Source organism: Peromyscus maniculatus, chromosome 2 (assembly GCF_049852395.1).
Source record: "Peromyscus maniculatus bairdii isolate BWxNUB_F1_BW_parent chromosome 2, HU_Pman_BW_mat_3.1, whole genome shotgun sequence".
In the NCBI taxonomy this organism is placed as follows: domain Eukaryota; kingdom Metazoa; phylum Chordata; class Mammalia; order Rodentia; family Cricetidae; genus Peromyscus; species Peromyscus maniculatus.
This window is the reverse complement of record NC_134853.1, coordinates 42,656,464-42,676,115: the sequence shown is the minus strand read 5'-3', so window position 1 is coordinate 42,676,115 and position 19,652 is coordinate 42,656,464. Positions and strand designations below refer to the sequence as shown.

Sequence of the window (19,652 nt, the reverse complement as noted above, 5' to 3'; positions counted from 1 at the left end):
AATAAAGTCTTTTTTCAAATCCTTCAGCATCAAGTAACTTTTGTATAATAATATTGGTTTTATTTAGCTTTTAGAATAATTTGTATTTTATGTGTGTGGGTGTTTTACCTGTTATCATATTCATGCTGTTCCTGTGGAAGCCTAAAGAACATGTTGGATCCTCCAGATATGGAGTTACAGACAGTTGATAGACACCATTTGGGTGCAGAGTACTTAACTTAGGTACATGGGAAGAGCAACCAGAGCTCTTAACCACTGAGCCATCTCTCCAGCTCTTAATCACAGTAGTTTTTAGTTATAAAGTTTGTGTTGATATGTATTAATTCGCCATAGTGTTTGGGTTCATAAACACATTTTCATGAAAGCAAATCATTTATTTGGACCACATTATCTTCTTTCTTCATCATTCTCATTCAAATATTTCCATCCATTACCCAAGAATATCTCACTTTAAGTGCCATGCCATATGTAATATTTATACCCTAAATTAATTTACAAATTTACTAATATAGTTAATATGACATGACAATGGAAGTGATATGTATTACATATGTACATATGTGCTTATGATATACACACTCATACAATTTTTATGTATCATAAACAATATAGAATTCAAAAAGTGAGAATATGCAATGTTTGTCCTTCCTACTCTGATGTATTTTATTTAATATGATTATCTCCAATTGCCTCCATCTTTTTGACAACAGCACATTTTCCTTCTACTTTATGGCTGAATACAGGCAAGGACTTTCTGTAAAGGGTTGAAGTTGCTAAGATATAAAACTAATCATTGTGAATGGATCACAGGAAGGTAAACAGCTTCTTTTAGTAAAACAGTTAAGGAAAAGTCCAGTCTGCAGAACAGGAGGCTATCTATCTCCTGCCTGCACATGGGAAGATGACTCATATCTATCAGCAGATATATCAGTTTCTTCTTGAGTATGGAAAAAATTATAATCATAATGGGAATCCTTCACCATATAGATGTCAGCCAAACTCTGCAACCCTTAGTCTTGTGTCAGGGACAAGGATAGAATCTCTAGTTAGTGGAAAAATGCAGACCCCCATAAGACAAGGAACTAGATTATTTTACAGTCAGGATGTTGAGTCAGAGCCCTTGACCCTTTCACCCTGTAAACATCCTATACAAACATCCTGTTAACTTGCCCCACCTTATGCAGATGACAGCTTCTTGCTCCCCCCACCCTGCAGGAAATACATAAACCCTCCTAGAGAAAAATAAAGTTGTACCTTGATCAGAGTCTTGACTTGGTGTATTTCCTTTGTATCTCCTGTCCCTACATTCCCTCCTTAGGGTGGTTGAGTACCCATTGTAGCCTTGGAGGCCCAATGGTTCTCTTGGAAATATTGAATAGGTATTCAGAATTTGGTAAAGTACATTTAATAATTTTTTCCTTTCTTGTTTGATTTTGGTATAAAACACAATTTAGGTCTTATAAATTATTTTTAAATAGAGATCACAGTTTTTTTATATTCATCTCAAGAAGTCTTGATATTCAAGGCTTTAGCTTCAGCAATAGGTTTATCAAATATATGAAATTAGTTTATATATTTATCTGAAAACAAAACAGGACAACTTCAATATGCATAAACTAATTATTGTGATCTACTGTTTTAATAATGTTTGTTAAAATTTATTCTTGGGCTAATAATGTAGCTCAGTGGCAAAGAACTTGCCTATCCTATCCATAGAAGCCAATTCAGTGTTCAATTTCCAACACTGAAGAAAGAAACAAACCAACAAAACTTTCTGTGTAATGATGGTTCATTCATTAATAGGACATGCTCTTGCAGATGACCTGAGTTCAATTCCTAGCATCCCATCAGGCATCTCACAAATACCTGGAATGCATGTTTTATAGGCACCTGATACCTTTTTCTGGCTCCAATGGGTACACATATACATCAAAACTAAAACAACAAAAATCAAGCAAACAAATGAAACAACAATTTTATCCTGGTACAGAAACTTGTGTAATATTCCTGAGACTAAGGCCAGAAAACCAATATTTTGAGATAATCTTAGACAAGAAAGGGAGATATGTGGTGAACATAACTAGATGATGTTGCTGAGTCCCCAGGTTTGATTCCCAGCACCCATACAGTGGCACAAAATTGTAATTATAGTTTCAGGGGATCTGACATTTGCTTGCTTTTGCACCTCTGCAGACACTTCACACATGTCAATACAGGCAAAACACATACACATAAAGTAATAAAAATATTTTAAAAGCCACTAATAAAACAAACCAGTAGTAGTTTAAAAGAAAATGGCCCACAAAGGGGGTGGCACTATTGGGGGTGTGTGGCCTTGATAGAGAAAGAATGCTATTGTGGGCGTGTGTTTTGAAGGGTACTTTGCTCAAACTATGCTCAGTGGGACACACTTGCTTCTACTATCTGCAGATCAAGATGTGGAATTCTCAGCTCTTTCTTCAGCACCATATCTGCCTGTATGCTCTTGTTAAGATAATTAATTAAACCCCTGAATGTAAGTCATTCCCAGTTAAATGTTTTTCTTTACAAGAGTGCAATGGTAATCACGTCTCTTCATAGCAATAGAAATTGGAAGACACTATCTTGTATCAAAGTGCCTTTGTGAATTTGATTATTTCTCAGATAAAATGCTATTCCATTGATATAAGACATTTATCATTTCCTAAATAATACACCCTTTTAATGAAAGTTTGGCATTTAAAGTTAATCATTTCATGGTAATCTTGAGTTTTAATAGTTTAAATTTTTGTATTTCTCTAAATTCCATTATAAGCTTTAGAAAAACTTGTCAAATTTACAGTACCTCAACTTAAATCATAGTTACACAGATGTATAGAGAAGAAATGTTTGTGAAAGTATAAGTTGTCATAGAAAATAAGTATTTTCAAATTCATATATATATTTATGTCTAAGAAAAAATGACTGGTATTTTCTGTGGAAACCATTGACTTAGCTTAACTTCAACTTTCTTAGTGAAGGATTCGTTGTAGATGAAATGATGAGAAACTGAGTCTCAATTAGAATAAAACTAACCAGTTAAAGTCAATAAGAAGGTAATATTACAAATAAAGATCAATCCAATTTCATTTGAGAACAGTGCAAAAAACAAAGGGTTGCCTTAATTATACAAAATCATTCAACTTGGTGATACAAGTCAAAGAGTGATAATTGAAATTACACAATTATAAAGCCCTTGACAAATATCAGAGACTGGGACAATAGTTTCAGCACAGTGAGATCCAGAGGCCTCAAACCAGTATTTGCTTTACCATTTACCATAGTTTCATAACAAGGATTTGAAGCATTTCAGTTCATTTCCTTAATTCTGAAAGAGTTTGATTATGATTCTTTATCATGGATTTTTGTGGTTTTATCCTTTTTGGGGAGTTTTCAGAATCTTAAAACTTCAGACCTGTGTGCATTTTATAAAGCTTTAATAGGCCAGAGTGCTCACCATTACTCCAATTAAAAACTGGGGTCCAGATCTAAACAAAATTCTCAATAAAGGAATCTCAAATGGCTGAGAAATGAAGAAATATTCAACATCCTTATTTATCAAAGAAATACAAATCAAAACTATGTTGAGATTGCACCTTTCACTCATCAGAATGGCTAAAATCAATAACAAAAGTGACAGTTAATATTGGTGAATATGGAGAGCAAGGGGAGCACTCCTCCACTGCTTGTGGGAGTAAAAACTTATACAACTACTATGCAAGTCAATATGGAGGTTCCTCAGAAATCTGTGTATCCATCTACCTCAAGACTCAGATATATTACTCTTGGGCATATTGCCATCCTATCATAAAGACACTTGCTCAACTCTGTTCATAGTGACTTTATTCATAATAGCCAGAAAAAAAACCAAAAAAACACATCTTCCTCAATTGAACAATAAGTAAAGAAAATGTGCATTTATACAATGGAGTATTTCTCAGCAGTTAAATAATGACATTGTAAAATTAGCAGGCAAATGGATAGAACTAGAAAAAAAAAACATCCTGTGTGAGGTAACTAGGATCAAGAAAGACAAACATGGTATGTATTCACTCATAAGTGAATATTAGCTGTTAAATAATTGATAACCATGATCCAATCCACAGACAAAGAGAGGCTAAGTAACAAGAAGGGCTCAAAGAGGGACTGTTGGGAGGGACACTAGACAGGGAGATTCTGACATCTCATAATTTTATCATGTTTCCACTCCATACTTTGCTCATCACTATGTCTCTATATAGGGCAGATTTGTATGCCATGTAATTGTCTGAGTATATAGTGGAAAGAGCCTTATAATCTGAACTTTGGCCAACTTCTCTAGCCTACCAGGTCTTGTTGACCTTTTTGAGTTTACTTTGTTTTGAATATCTTGTTCCTATGTAAGTACAGGTGCAGATGTTTCAAGAATGTCTCATAGCCTCATGAAGAGACCTCTGGCTTCTTTATTGTCAAAACCTTAAACACATAAGGAAAACCTTCAAGTAGATAAGGATATCTCCCTAAAAGTGAGGGGAATAGTATGTTCAGGACTGTCCTGGGGAAGCTTAGAAGAAACATTCCTGGGAGAAGACACAAATGATTCATAAGAAATTTTCCGTCAATCTAATATCCCCAAATTGTAAAAATATTAAAAGTCCCTCAAGTAGGCATCAGGTGGGAATGAAAACCAAAGGTGGCATGGTAGCCATCATACAGCTCCGCTTTGCTGGATCTTTGTCAAGCAGCTGTGCTGGCTTTATGACTTTTGCCATTCCATTTAGATATGGCTGTGCCAAGGGTCCAGTATTTCAGATGAAATGTGCAGTAGCAACTCCTGGGAATCTATTTAGATTACAACCCTAAAAACATTGTCCTGTGTGAAATAAACCAGGACAAATCTCTGTGGTGTAGCATTCCAGCTACCTGAAGTTACTAGAACTGGTAACTGAAGATAGAGGACAAACATTGATGGTGTTCCAAGCTAGGGCATAGGCTGCTGAGTATAGCCAAATGAGTAACAGATTTTGCCCTGAATCTTTGTAACTGTTTCAGAACTAGAAAAAAGTGTTGATTGCTATTGTAAATACATGAGATATATCTAGCTTGTTTTTGGAAGGCCATTAGGTCATTGTGGGTTCTGTAGATTTCACCTCTATGACTATCATTTACATCATTTTTTGAAGAAGAGTTCTTGGTGAGTTAGACTAATGTGGAGGTTTGAAAGAAAATAGCCCCCAAAGCAAGTGGCACTACTAGGAGGTTTGGCCTTGTTGGAGGAAATATGTTACAATGGGAACAGACTTAGAAATCTCCTTTACTCAAACTTCCCTCCGTGTGACTTTCAGTCACTTTTCTTTTGCTTGCAAGAGGTAGCACTCTCAGTTCCGGGAACACAACCATATTCCAAATCATGATGATAATGGACTGAACCTCTGAAATTGTAATTGAGACACCCCAATTGAATGCTTTACTTTATAAGATTTGTAGTGATCATGGTGTCTTTTCACAGCAATAAAAACCCAAACTAAGACAACTAATTATCAGACAAAAGTTTTGGAATATAATCACAAAGCTGTCAACGCTTTTATGAATGGAATATTATTCTTAGATAAGTAGAACTGAGAAGGAAGAATGCTGACAGGAAATATGACAGTAGAGTCAGTTTATTTTGATGAGATACCTTCTTGTTTCTAAAGATACTACCATGGAGTATACAAGAAATCAGATCTGTGGATGTCATCCCTGAGCTTTCAAAGTCAATCAGGGTTGGCAACATTGTTTACTGAAAATTATTTGACTGGCTCTTTTACTTCTCTTATTTATTGAATAAAATTTTCTAACTCAACAGGAGATGAGTTGAGGCCATTCATTTTACTCTAAGTTTTGTTATGAAATCTGGTTGCTGTAGCTAGCCTCTTACTGCTTCCATATTTTCATTTTGCAGAAAGTATTTGGCCAGTTAAGTATGATGAACATTCCTTTATGTACATATTGCTTAAGTTAACTGGTGAGGCCCTTGGGAGTATACAGCAGGTGACAACTAGTGCTGGACAAGTTGACCCACCAGATGCAGGAATCCCTGTTGGGGGGCCCCACTTGGAAAAGCTATGGAGTTATTGACTATAAATGACTGGTTGTTTTTTGTTCATAACTTTCTGGAATGTCATTGCTATGCTGTGGGGAAATTCCACAGCCCTTCAGTGGTATGTTTTACACTTATTGGGCACACCTAGAGCTGTGGGTGTTCAGGAGGATTATTTAAGCTTTATAATTTTGATGTATAGAAATAATACTGGGATATTTTACATTACTCAGACTGACAGGATTCTCAGTCACAAAGATAGCCATTTAAACAGAAAGCTAACTTTAGACTTCAGAGCAGATTCAAAGCAAGCTGTTTGTCCCGAAAGACAAATACATGAGTTCATTTTTTCAGGTGTTGTTTTCCTTACTCAAGGTCAGAGCTTGGAGCAATTTAAGACATAACTGTCTCAGTAGCTGACTTTTTAAATATAGTCCTAGCCTCAGTTGATGCTATAGGCTCAAGTTTCATCGAACTGTTGACTTACTGTCTGGGAACCCTCACAAACTTAGAGCTACATGCATGGGTCAATGTGACATTACTAGCCTAAGAGAAACTTCCTGACTTTTCTTGTGTTATGAGAATGGGTAGGTCTCTGAAAATGTAACTTATAATTGTCATATTTTGGCTGTGAGAAGCAGAAGTGATGTAGAGAGAGGGGCTGAGGAAGAGCAGCCAAGGTGAGCAAGGCAGTGGCAGTGCAGAGAGGGAGAGTGGAGGACAGGTGTGGAGAGATAAATATGGAGACAGTGAAAGTAAATTAGAGAAGCTGCCGGGTAGAGAATGAGAAGGGATGAGAGCTAATTAGGGAGCTGTGAAGAAAGATTTTCAGAGAGTTTTTTCAAGATGAAGCAAAGAGAAAGTTACCATCAGAACGCATCTGTGTTCCTTTATTTTTCCCCTCAGATAGAAATGGTCTAGCCCTCAGATAAGAACTTTTCTTAAACCCTCACTACTCTGAGGTCTTCATTTTACTACCCTGGAACAGATTGGAAGCTGGTCTCTCAGTCTGTCATAGTTAACATAGTATGGATTATTTTGTGATGTTATTTCCAACTGTAGTTTGCTTTTGGAAAAATCTCAGACTAAATAGATTATAGATAATTTAGTTACTAAAAGTTTTAGAAAAGCTACAATATAAGACAAATATTACCAAACCTAAAAGAGTAAGGAGGATGTCACAGAAGAATATGAACATTTACTGCCTTATTTTATGGCTGGTGTTTTGTGGCTAAGGGTAGCATGGAAGAGAATTCTCCTTGGTAAACATTGGAGAAATGAAGCATTTGTGTCAAGAAAAGGAATAAAATCATGAACAAAAAAACATACTTCGGGTTATTGGTCTTGAAAAATAATCTAAAATAACACTGAGAAATGCCGGGATCAAGTGATGCTCATGTATAGTTGTGTGTACATATATATATGCCTTCAAATATAGATGTTAGATAATGAAGCTAATAAATTAAACAATTATTAGTAATAACAAAGGTAGTGAGGGTATGAGTATATGACAAGGCTACAACTGTCTCCAAATGTTGAAAAATTCTCCTTTTCTTAAGTAGTTAGGCATTAGTATGCTGGAGCTTGAGGATAGTATTTCTCATCATATTCAACTTGGAGTCTTACTTCCTTGATCCCAATAACATTAGAAAAGGAAGTATAATTGTTCCTGTCCCTTTAAGATAAGTTACTAGGTGAAAAGGAGGAGATAAAATGTCTTTGCTAAAACCCATCAAGAAAAATTCCTCCTTCTCATTAAAATAATGAAATCTACCAAGACCTTCTTATGTTCCCAAAATATTATGTTTTGTTGCATTCATCCTTACAAGTGTATATACCTGACTAAGAGACCATCCCTCATCTACCTGAAAATATGCTAAGGAGACAGACAGAAGGATTTTTCATTTAGTGAGATGGTATACTTATACATCCCAGGGGGAACTCCTTCAAAACAGCTGCTTGTATATCTTCACTGCTAAGCCTATTCACTTTTCTGACTTCTAATTCAAAAAGTATAACTTGTCCCTGACCTCTTTCTCATCTTTGAGTACCAGCTAAAAACTGAAGCATACTTTGCTTGACACAATGGGATTACTCACTCTTCCCCTAAAGCATTCTCTCTCACTTTCTATAGCTATTTCTTGACCTCCCCTACTAAGTAATAATACACACACACACACACACACACACACACACTATATATATATATATACATATATATATGTATATATATATACATATATATATATATATATATATATATATATATATATATATATATTACTTCCTCTCTTCCTCTTCCCATTACCCCATTACTGACAGCATTCAAGATGAAGAGTTTGTCTTGCATATTGTTTGTCCTTCAAATTCTAATAAAATTTTCCTTGGGTTTTCCCCTAAGAATGCCTTCAAATTCTTTTATCAACCAGACTAATAATTCACAAAAGGAAATACTTGAGAAAGTGTGGTGACTCAGATTGGATATTAAATATTTTCTTCTGGGAAGAGAAGTGACAATATTCTATGATTAGGGAATTTTATGTAAAGCAGACATATGATTAAAAAGAGAAGTTACTCTTTTGAGGCAGGCAAGCATAAGAAACAGCTTATCGTAAATAGAAAGTCTCATTCAAATTCCTCCCCTCAGAGGTCAGGGAGCCCTGGGGAAGGGAAGACTGAAAGTATAAGAGTCAGAAGGGATTGAGGACACCACAACAAAGCCCTCTAAGTAAACATGAGCAAAGCTCATATGAACTCACAGATACTGAGGTAACATGCACAGAAGAGGCACAGGTCTGCCCCCACATATTCTATGCTTATATTATGGCTTCCAATTTTGTGTTTTACTGAATGGGTTTCTAATTCTTGTCCCTACTCTTGTGCTCCTTTCTTCAATTGGTTTGTTTTTTTCTAACATTGATGTGATGATTTTTCTTTTATCTTATTATATTTTATATTGCTACTTTTAAAAAGTGAATGAATAAATGAAAACCTAGCCCCTAGTATAAAAGTCAACAAGTGAGCTGTCATTTATACCTGCTGAAAGAAGGAAAAATCAGTTTCTCCAAAGAAGTGATACTGGTATGTCAATCACTCCAGGGCAGGCTTCATGTTATGGAGTAGTTGACCAATATATGATGGACTCGACAATTTTTGTTTGTGCTTTTATTTGGCTACTGTTTGTGGTTGGTTGGTTTTGGGGGGGTGTTTTCTAAGTTTGGGAGATTTTGTTGATACATTGGGGTTTTGTTTGGTTTTTCTTAGAATTAACTTAAAGATGTGTAGGCAGGCATTTAGAGAGAATGTGGAAGGACTTGTGGAGAGGGAGCCTGAACTGAACTGGCTTACCCCAGTGACCATATCAGTGAATGCCCTAACTTTCATCACAGAGCTTTTGTCCAGTGACTGATTGAAGCAGATGTAGAGAACCACCAGCAAACACCAGGCAGAGCTCCAGGAGTCCAGTAAAAGAGAGTGAAGGGGGATTCTATGAGCACATGTCAAGATAAAAGCTTGAGAAAAACCTGTTAAAGTGTATTATAGAGAAATTCAGACCCAGACATAATTTAAAGGTTAAATTATCTCAGGATTGAATTATATGGTGACAGAAAGACAGGCTGTTTTCAAACAACCAAACTTAATCTACCTGGTAACCATACAGGAACTGCCAAATATTCCTGTACAAGCTAGTTGGACTCCAGTGGAAATGTTAGATTTAAGGAGATTTAAAGAAGCTATAGTATCATATGGAGTGCATTCTCCATTTTAAAATCAGATGTTAAACTCATCATCAACTTGTAATAGAATTATCTGTCAGAACTGGAAAGAATTGGTAACAGCTGTCCTATAGGCCAGTCCAGTTACAGTGGAGAATTTGGTTTAAAAAGGAGGTTAAAATGATAGAACAACAATATAGAACTAGAGGTATGGAATTTTCCCAGGATCAGCTTCTTGGAGAGGGCAATTATGCTGATATAAAAAGACAATGTTAATATGATAACCAAACTCTAATTCTATGCTGCATGGCAGCCATGAATGTGTGGGACAGAATTGAAGAAGCAGGAAAACAAATTGAGTCATTTACAAAAGTTAAACAAGGCCCCATGTTGGGTGCCAATTGTAGACAAATTTCTAAATAGTCTTATGAAATAAATATAAAACATGGAGCCAAATATAGGAGTGAAAGCCTTAGAGAGCTCAGGGAAATAGGACAAGCCACCAGCCAACCATACCTCACCAACTCTGCAGCTTCCAAATGCAAGTTACTTCCTGTCTACTCATGTCTATATTCCTGCTGTTCTGCCATTTGATTTGCTCTCCCCTTTCAGCTACATCACTTCCTCTTCCTACATAGCTCTGTCACTTCTTGTCTGTCTACAGAGACCTCCAGAAATCCATGGTTAACTAGTTTTGGAATTTAAGGCCACACCTGCCTCTGTTTCCAGTGTGGTCTTGCATGCACAAAGATAGGATTAAAGGCATGTGCTAACACTGCGTGAATTCTGTGTTGTGGCTGGCTTTTTCCTCTGATCTCCAGGCAAGCTTTATTTATTAAAGCACACATAAAATATCACCACACCCATTTCTTTGGACTATGCACTATTATGCAGAGTGAGAAAGTAATATAAGGTAGATCTTGGCAATATTGTTCTTTAACACTTAAGTGGCACAATACACACTGAGTGCTGTGAAAAAATTTAGCCAAATGATGAAAACTTAAATATAACACAATCTGCAGCTGGAACTATTTTGTAGGAATCAAGTAGAAAAGTTGGAACTGACTTATTTAGAGGATCTTGTAAAGAAGTCAGCCATGTAAGACATAGAGTAAATAACACTTTCTACCTACCACTTTCTTCCACTGTTGTGGTTATTGTACTCCTCCAGAAGGAAATGCCTGGCTCGTCAGACACAATTAGTATCCATATTCCTTTTCAGCCATGGAACCTCAGCAATACAAAGAATAGCTTGAAATTCTGAGGACCTCCCAAATATCAATGGTCAACTACTACACATTAATTAGCCATATCTGAATCCGTCTTCATTTTAATATTATCTTACCTCAATAAGGACTTCCAGAAACCCAAATTGTCTGCTCTCATGACACAGCAGTACCTGCCTCCTGTTTACTCCAGAAGTAGGTATAACTTTTCCTTGATATGGTCCTGAATCTCTAAGAAAATAATACTTTCTAGTACTACTAACACATCTGCATTGTTGACGCTAGCTCAAAGGATCTGACTTTCTCTCTCATTTTCATTTTCCCCTTCTGGAAGATTCCAGAATTTACAGTTGGATGCTTCACTCACCTCAAATTTTAATAAAATAATCTTCAAGCTTCCTTAGCAGTCTGTTTTTCTGAAAGCAATGTCCTAAATGTCAAAATTCCATTCTTATTCTAATCACTAAAGAATAAAGATGAGCTAGGCAGTGGTTACATGTGTCTTTAATCCCAGCACTAGGGAGGCAGACCCAGGTAGATCACTGTGAGTTCAAGACAAGCCTGGTCTACTGAGTAAGATCCAGGACAGGCACCAAAACTAGACAGAGAAACCCTGTCTCAAAAACAAACAAAAAAGAATATAGATGAAATTAAAAAGGATATCAGTGAGATTAACAATAGAAACTTAATTACCAAACACTTGGTATTCAATATAATACAGTGATCTAAAGTACTTAGAGGCTCATTATTTAGATAACTGGAAAAAATGCAAGCAATAAAAAAAAGTGATCTTTACTTTAAAAGTTAGATAGTATTTCCTACTCTTTTTTTAATTTAGAAATTTTTTCTTTTCATTTTACACACCAATCAAAAATCCTTCTCTTCCCTCCTCACATTTCCACTCCTCCCAACAAGAAGGCAAGGCCTCCCATAGGGAGTCACATCCAGTAGAGGCAAGTCCAAGTCCCTCCCCCTGCCTCAAGGCTGTACAAGGTGTCCCATCATAGGTAGAAGGCTCCCAAATGCCCACTCATTGCACCAGAAATGGATTCTTATCCTACTGCCAGGGGGGACCCAACCAGATCATGCTACACAACAGTTTCACCATGCAGAGGGCCTAGCCCAGTTCCAATCAGGCTCCACAGCTGTTGATCCAGCTTTCATGAGTTCCCATTAGCTTGGTTTGATCATCTCTGCAGGTTTCCCATCGACCTTGTTGCACTTGCTCATACAAATCCCTCTGATCCCTCTTCTCTCTCTTTGACTGGACTCCTGGAGCTCTGCCTGAAGTTTGGCTGTGGATCTCTGCATCTGCAACCATCAGTCACTAAAGAGGAACTCTGTGATAACAGTTAGGGTATTCACCAATCTGGTTACTGGGGTAAGCCAGTTCAGTTCAGGGATCTTCTCCATTATTTCTAGTAGTCCAAACTGGGGTCATCTATGAGGATTCCCTGGAACTTCCCGAGCACCCAGTTTCTCTCTATCTCCATGATGACTCCCTCTATCATGGTTTCTCTTTCATTGCTTTTCCACTCCATCACTGTTCAAGCTTGATCATTCCATTTCCTTATGTTCTCATACCCTATCCCCCTACCCTCCATTGCCCTCCACTCATCCCCAGTTTACTCATGGAGTATTTTTCCATCCCAGGGCAATCCATGCATCCATCTTTGGGTCTTCCTTGTTAGCTAGCTTCTCTGGAGTTGTGGGTTGTCCTCTGGTTATCCTTTGCTTTCCATCTATTATCCACTTATAAGTGAGTGCATACCATGTTTGTCCTTCTGAGTCTGGGTTACCTCACTCACAATGATATTTTCTAGTTCCATTTATTTGCCTGCAAATTTTGTGATGCCATTGTTTTTCTCTGCTGAGTATTACTATATTGTGTATATGTACCACATTTTCTGAATCCATTCTTCAGTTGAGGGGCATCTAGGTTGTTTCCAGGTTCTGCTTATTAAGAATAATGTGGGGCTGGAGAGATGGCTCAGAGGTTAAGAGCACCAACTGCTCTTCCAGAGGTCCTGAGTTCAATTCCCAGCAACCACATGGTGGCTCACAACCATCTGTAATGAGATCTGGCACCCTCTTCTGTATACATAATAAATAAATAAATCTTAAAAAAAAAGAATATTTGTGCTTGCTTCGGCAGCACATATACTAAAATTGGAACGATACAGAGAAGATTAGCATGGCCCCTGCGCAAGGATGACACACAAATTCGTGAAGCGTTCCATATTTTTCAGACATATGTACAAACAGAACACTGTATATATAATAATAAATAAATAAAATCTTTAAAAAAAAAGAATAATGCTGCTATGAGCATAGTTGAGCATGTGTCCTTGTGGCATGGTTGAGCATTCATTGGACATATGCTCAAGAGTGGTATAGCTCAGTCTTGAGGAAGATTGATTCTCAATTTTCTGAGAAACCACCATTCTGATTTCCAAAGTGGCTATACAAGTTTGCATTTCCATCAACAGTGGAGGAGTGTTCACCTTGCTTCACATCCTCTCCAACATAAACTGTCTGCAGTGTTTTTGATCTTAGCCATTTTGACAGGTGTAAGATGATATCTCAGAGTCATTTTAATTTGCATTTCCCTGATGATTGAGGGTGTTGAGCAATTCCTTAAATGTCTTTCATTGATTTGAGTTTCTTCCTTAGAGAATTTAGCTCTGTAGTCCATTTTTTAATTGAATTGTTTGTTATTTTGATGTCTAGTATCTTGAATTCTTTATATATTTTGTAAATCAACCCTCTGTCAGATGTGGGGTAGGTGAAGATCTTTCGACATTCTGTAGGGTGTCATTTTGTCTTATTTACTATGTCCTTTGCCTTACAGAAGCTTCTCATTTTCAGGAGGTTGATGGGGCAATATCTTTCCATATGCTGTGAAAATATGTTGCTCTGATTGGTTGGCAAATAAAGCCGTTTGGCCTATGGCAAGGCCACTTAGAGGCAGGCAGGAAATGCAAAGAGAGAGACAGGAAGAGGGCAAGAGAGATGCCAGCCACTGCCCAAGGAGCAACATGTAATGGGACATATAGGTAAAGCCATGGAACAATACATAGATTGATAGTTATGGGCTGATATGAGAGAGAAGAGCTACCTGGTCAATCATGGCCATACTTTAGAAATAATATAAGCCTGTGTGTGTTTATTTGGGATTGTGGGACCACAGGAACCAGGCAGGACCAGGAAATCCTCAACTATAGGAGGTCCCATTTATTAATTGTTACTCTCAGTGTCTGAACTACTGGCGTTATATTTAGAAAGTAGTCTCCTGTGCCAATGCATTCAAAATTTGCACTCTTACCAAAAGCAATATACAGATTCAATTCAATCCCCATGAAAATCCCAAAACAATTCTTCACAGACCTGGGAAGAATAATACTCAACTTCATTTGGAAAAACAGAAAACCCAGGATAGCTAAAAGAATCCTGCACAATAAAGACACCTCTGGAGGCATCATTATTCCTGACTTCAAACTCTACAATAGAGCTATAGTTAAAAAAACACACACACACACCAGCTTGGTATTGGCATAAAAACTGACATGTGGTCCAATGGAATTGAAATGAAGACCCTGACATTAACCCACATACCTATGAACACCTGATTTTTGACAAAGAAACCAAAACTGTACAATGGAAAATTGAAAGCATCTTCAACAAATGGTGCTGGCATAACTGAATATCAATATGTAGAAGATTGCAAATAGATCTATATCTATTGCCATGCATAAAACTCAAGTCCAAGTAGATCAAAGACCTCAATATAAAAACAGTTACACTAAACCTGGTAGAAGAGAAAGTATTTCCTACTCGTAACATCACTTTATAATATTCATATTTATAGATCAGCCATTATCTTTAAGTTTTTAAGCATTATTCTACAGAGTTACTTATTTAATGCTATAAGACCTACAAACATGAGGTTTTCATATTTGATCATTGACAAGAGAAGAGCTGTATAAATTTACATTTGAGAGGGGTATTTAAAACATCTCCAAATATTTGCAGAAGGAACTACATAATATTTTGGCAGATCTTCAATATATAAACTGGAGTCAAAGGAAAGCCAGGACACCTGGGACGCAGGTAAAGCTTTAACATAAGCTGTTTTCTAGTAGAAGACATATTTTAGCTCACATAAATGCTGGCATAATTCTCCTTCCACCACAATAGTATACTAATAGGACCTTCCATGGGTTCTAAGATGCTTTCCATATTGGGAAGGGAAATTGTTTCCCTCAGATCCTCATTTCAAATGATAATGTGGTCTATACACACTGTCCAGACACACTCAGAAATGCTTAAACATGTATTTGAGTGTCTCATGGTCCAACCAAGATCACATAATTAAGCACCATTTCATATCATAGAAATGCTGTGACAGTTAAAGTGTTTAATATTGGTGAATCATAAAAAGTTAGATGAATTAAGGTGTGTAGGATTGCTCAGCAAGTAAGGACACTTACAGAAAGTCTAACACATTCAATCCTCAGGACTAGCATGTTCAAAGAATATAACCAATTCTCACAAGCTGTCTCCTGACCTCCATATATTAGAGTCTCAAAGAACCAGCTTCAAGACTGCACACACGGTTTGCAAAAAATACATGGTGTTGGCAGAAACTATGCTTTTCTATTGGAGAGGTGTAGGAAAAAGATACATTCATATTTATTCTGTAGGGTTTCTCCATTTTCTTGTGTTGGTTTCTTTTGTTGCTCTCTATCTCAAGTCTCTTTTTTGCTTATGTATGTATATTATTATATAATTATATGTATATAATTATATAATATTATTATATTATGTATATATATATACATAATCAAATATGTATATACATATATCCCAACAACTTCTTCAGGCAAATGCAGAATCATACAAACATCACATTCCAATTAAGTAAAATATTATAGAAACCATGAGTTATGTAAATATTTTGAGCTAACTCCCTGCAATTAGAGGGTAGTTGGTGAGTGCTTAGTCTCCAGGAACATAAATCCTCTGAAATAAGCTGTTTGTCTTTTAGTATCAGCTCAAGTCTGTACTCTTCAAGATACAACCCACCAGAAAGATGAATATTCTGATTAAGGATAAACCAAGATGCAGGGTGTTCAGCATACTGCCTTTTGAATAAATTGGCTTTTTCTTGCTGTAGATTTCTTGTGAAGCCATAGCTCTTTCCCTACTATTACAACTTTGGGATTTAACCCAAAGCCTTAGCAGGATACTAATCATTTTGGCGATATAATTATTTCTGTGCTAGTATATTGCATAACTTCCCCCAGCATTGTATGTTTCTGGTGAGAAAGCAATTCACACAATCAAAGCCTTTGTTCTCACAATCAGGTTTTTATCCCATTCCCCAATATAAACTTAGAAGTCAGCTCTCCTGCATTTGTCTTTATGGCAGACAGGTGATCAGAACTGATTATAGAACTTTTAGTTTATTATCTAGTGATACTCAGGAATGTAGGGTAGCATACGGATTCCCCTCTTCTCTTATTAGATTTCCCTAATGTTTGAATCTCCCGCTCTTTTAATTGACCTTGACCTCTTTTCCCTTTAAAAGTTTATGGAGTCTTTTACTTGTCATTCACACTTTGAGCCATAAGAAAGCTGACAGTTACTGCCTGTGGAAAACTCTTATCTGTTTTATTACTCTAGAAAAAAAATCAAGCCTTTTACCTTACTGTATGCAGAGAGTTGCTGATTGTAAGTGTATATAAGCTGAAAACTTCGCAGAATGGCAAGAAACATAAAGAGATATGCTAAGAAGAAGACATGTGTGAGGTGATTCATTTGTCCTTGGATATCTTAGGTTTCCCTCACTTGCTGTAGCTTCTTGATCTGAAACCTGAAGTGGTCTAAGAATCTGGAACCCAAAGTATATCATAACTAGTCAGAATATATTTTTAACAAATTCAAGTCAGGAATGGGTACAAGGATTAAATCATTTGCCAGCTCACAATAATTGGGCTTGTTTGCATTTATGACCTAGCCAATTAGCTCAGTGTGTCATTGTGAACTAGACTGCTATTTCTGGGACTGTATATCTAAAAATCCGTTACTAAGACATCTGGTCTTATTTTAAAGTTACTTTAAAGCCTTAAATCAGCTGTCTAGAGTTAGAGAGATACAGCAGTTTTCTTATGTCCGTCTGAGTTTTGAAATAAAATAGCTCTCAGGGACTTATATTTCTGACTTGTTATAGTATTTTTTGTATTCATATTTATTATGAGAACTCTGTAGTTATCATTATAGGTATCAACTGGACTTAATGATGAGTCATCTTTTATACAGTTCACAGAATAAATGCCCACAAGATTGAGATGTAATCATGACATTACTTGTACACAATACATGAGATTACATATTACAGTACAGGGAGTTAGGAGATTTCACAACTGTTTTTGCACATGTGAAATTAGACAGAAGTAAACAATATTCAGAGTCTGTGACCACATATGACTTGCTTGCAATGAGGTTCCTCCATCAGATAATTTTTCATATGGTGGGTTGACACCTGAACAAAAATTGCCAACTGCTATATTTATGCCATGACTTGCTGCATATACACATAGGCCATGGCAGGTGCATGCACATCTTCATTTGTACACACACAGACACACACACGCACACACACACAGACACACACAGACACACACACGCACTATATATATATATATATATATATAGTGCGTGTGTGTGTATGTATATATGTGCAAATATATGTTAATTCATATATTATGAAGACTCAAGAGTTCACCAATGCCCATTAAGGAGAGTCTGCTAGTGTCCATTAGACTAAGTGGTGAGTCTTTGTTCTCCTAGCCAATCTCCCCAGCCTCTAGGCTTTTTGCCCAGGGGCATAACCCCATGCACCCAAACCACCACCCATTGCAGCCCCAATTTCAGGCCAGCAGGCAGGTCTCCTGCAGGTAGACTAGACTATGACCATCCCTCACCAGACCCTGTAACCTACAAGCACCCCCCACCCCCCCAAACCCACCTACCCTCCAAGAACCCAGCTGTTTCCTAAGATACAGAGTCCATCAGCATCTATTGGACTAAAAGCTCCAAGTGGATCAAGAGCTCTGATTAGACTAAGAGCTCACATGGGACCAAAAGCTCTGATTGGACCAAGAGAGGCTCCCTCATACCCAGAATCACTTGCACCAAGTAGAGGAAGAAATGGGTGATGCCAGTACAAAAATACAATCAACAACATAAAGAACAATATGGCACCACCAGAACCTAGTGGTTCTACATCAGCAAGATCTGAACACCCCAATGCAGAAGAAGCAGAAGAAATTGACCTTAAAATGACTTTTAGAAGATGATAGAGTCCTTCAAGGAGGAAATGAAAAATTCTCTTAAAGAAATCAAAGAAAAGACTAACAAAAATGGGAAGAAATCAGTAAATCCCTATAAGGAAACCAAGAAAAGCAATCAAAGAGGGAAAGGAAAATGTTCAATATTTAAAAACTGAAATAAAGAAAATAAAGATACAAAATGAGGGAATGCTGGAAATGAAAAATCTGAGCAAATGAACAAGAACTACAGATGCAAGCATAACCAACAGAATGCAAGAGAAGGAAGAGAGAATCTCTTGTGTTGAAGATATGATAGAGGAAATAGATTCCTCAGTCAAAGAAAATGTTAAAGCAAAAAAATTAATAACACAAAATGTCCAGGAAATCTGCGACACCATGAAAATACCAAACCTAAGACTAATGGAGAAAGAAGAAGGTGAATACCAGCTAAAAAGCACAGAAAATATACTCAAAAATCTCATAGAGAGAACTTTCTCAACCTAAAGAAGGACATGCCTATGAAGATACAAGAAACTTACAGAACACCAAATAGACTGGAACCCCCCCAAAAAAAGAAGCCCCCCAACATGTAATAATCAAACCACTCAACATACTGAAGTTTCTGTATGGCAAAGCACATGGTAAATAAGATAAAATGATAGCCCATCGAATGGGAAAAGATATGCTCCAACCCCACATTAGACAAAGAGTTGATCACCAAAATATATAAACAATTCAAGAAACTAGACATCAAAATACCATACAATCCCATTAAAAATGGGCTACAGAGCTACATAGAAAATTATCAACAGAAGAATCTCAGATGGCCGAAAGACATTTAAGGAATTGTTCAACGTCCTTAGTCTTTAGGGAAATACAAATCAAAACAACTCTGAGATACCATCTTACACCTGTCAGAATGGCTATGACCAAAAACACTGATAACAGCTTTTCTTGGGGATGATGTGGAGCAAGGTGAGCACTCCTCCATTGTTGGTGGGAGTACAAACTTATATAGCCACTTTGGAAGTCAGTATGGCAATTTCCCAGAAAATTGGGAATCAATCTTTCTCAAGACTGAGCTATACCACTCTTGGTCATATGCTTAATGAATGCTCAATCATACCACAAAGGACACATGCTCAACTATGTTCATAGCAGCATTATTCATAATATCCAGAACCTGGAAACAACCTAGATGCCCCTCAACTGAAAAAATGAATAAAGAAAATGTGGTACAAATACACAATGGAGTTCTTCTCAGCAGAGAAAAACAATGACGTCATGAAATTTGCAG

The 19,652-nt window shown here is 36.8% G+C and overlaps 1 protein-coding gene and 1 non-coding gene across 2 annotated transcripts in view; both read left to right on the top strand.

Annotated features, from left to right (window-relative positions):
• The window catches only part of Sntg1 (syntrophin gamma 1), a 925,417-nt gene that overhangs the window by 789,839 nt on the left and 115,926 nt on the right, over positions 1 to 19,652 (top strand). The window lies entirely within an intron of this gene.
• LOC121827819 (U6 spliceosomal RNA) lies at positions 13,161 to 13,267 on the top strand. Its single transcript, XR_006070101.1, has one exon. It is a non-coding gene; the product is annotated as a U6 spliceosomal RNA (small nuclear RNA).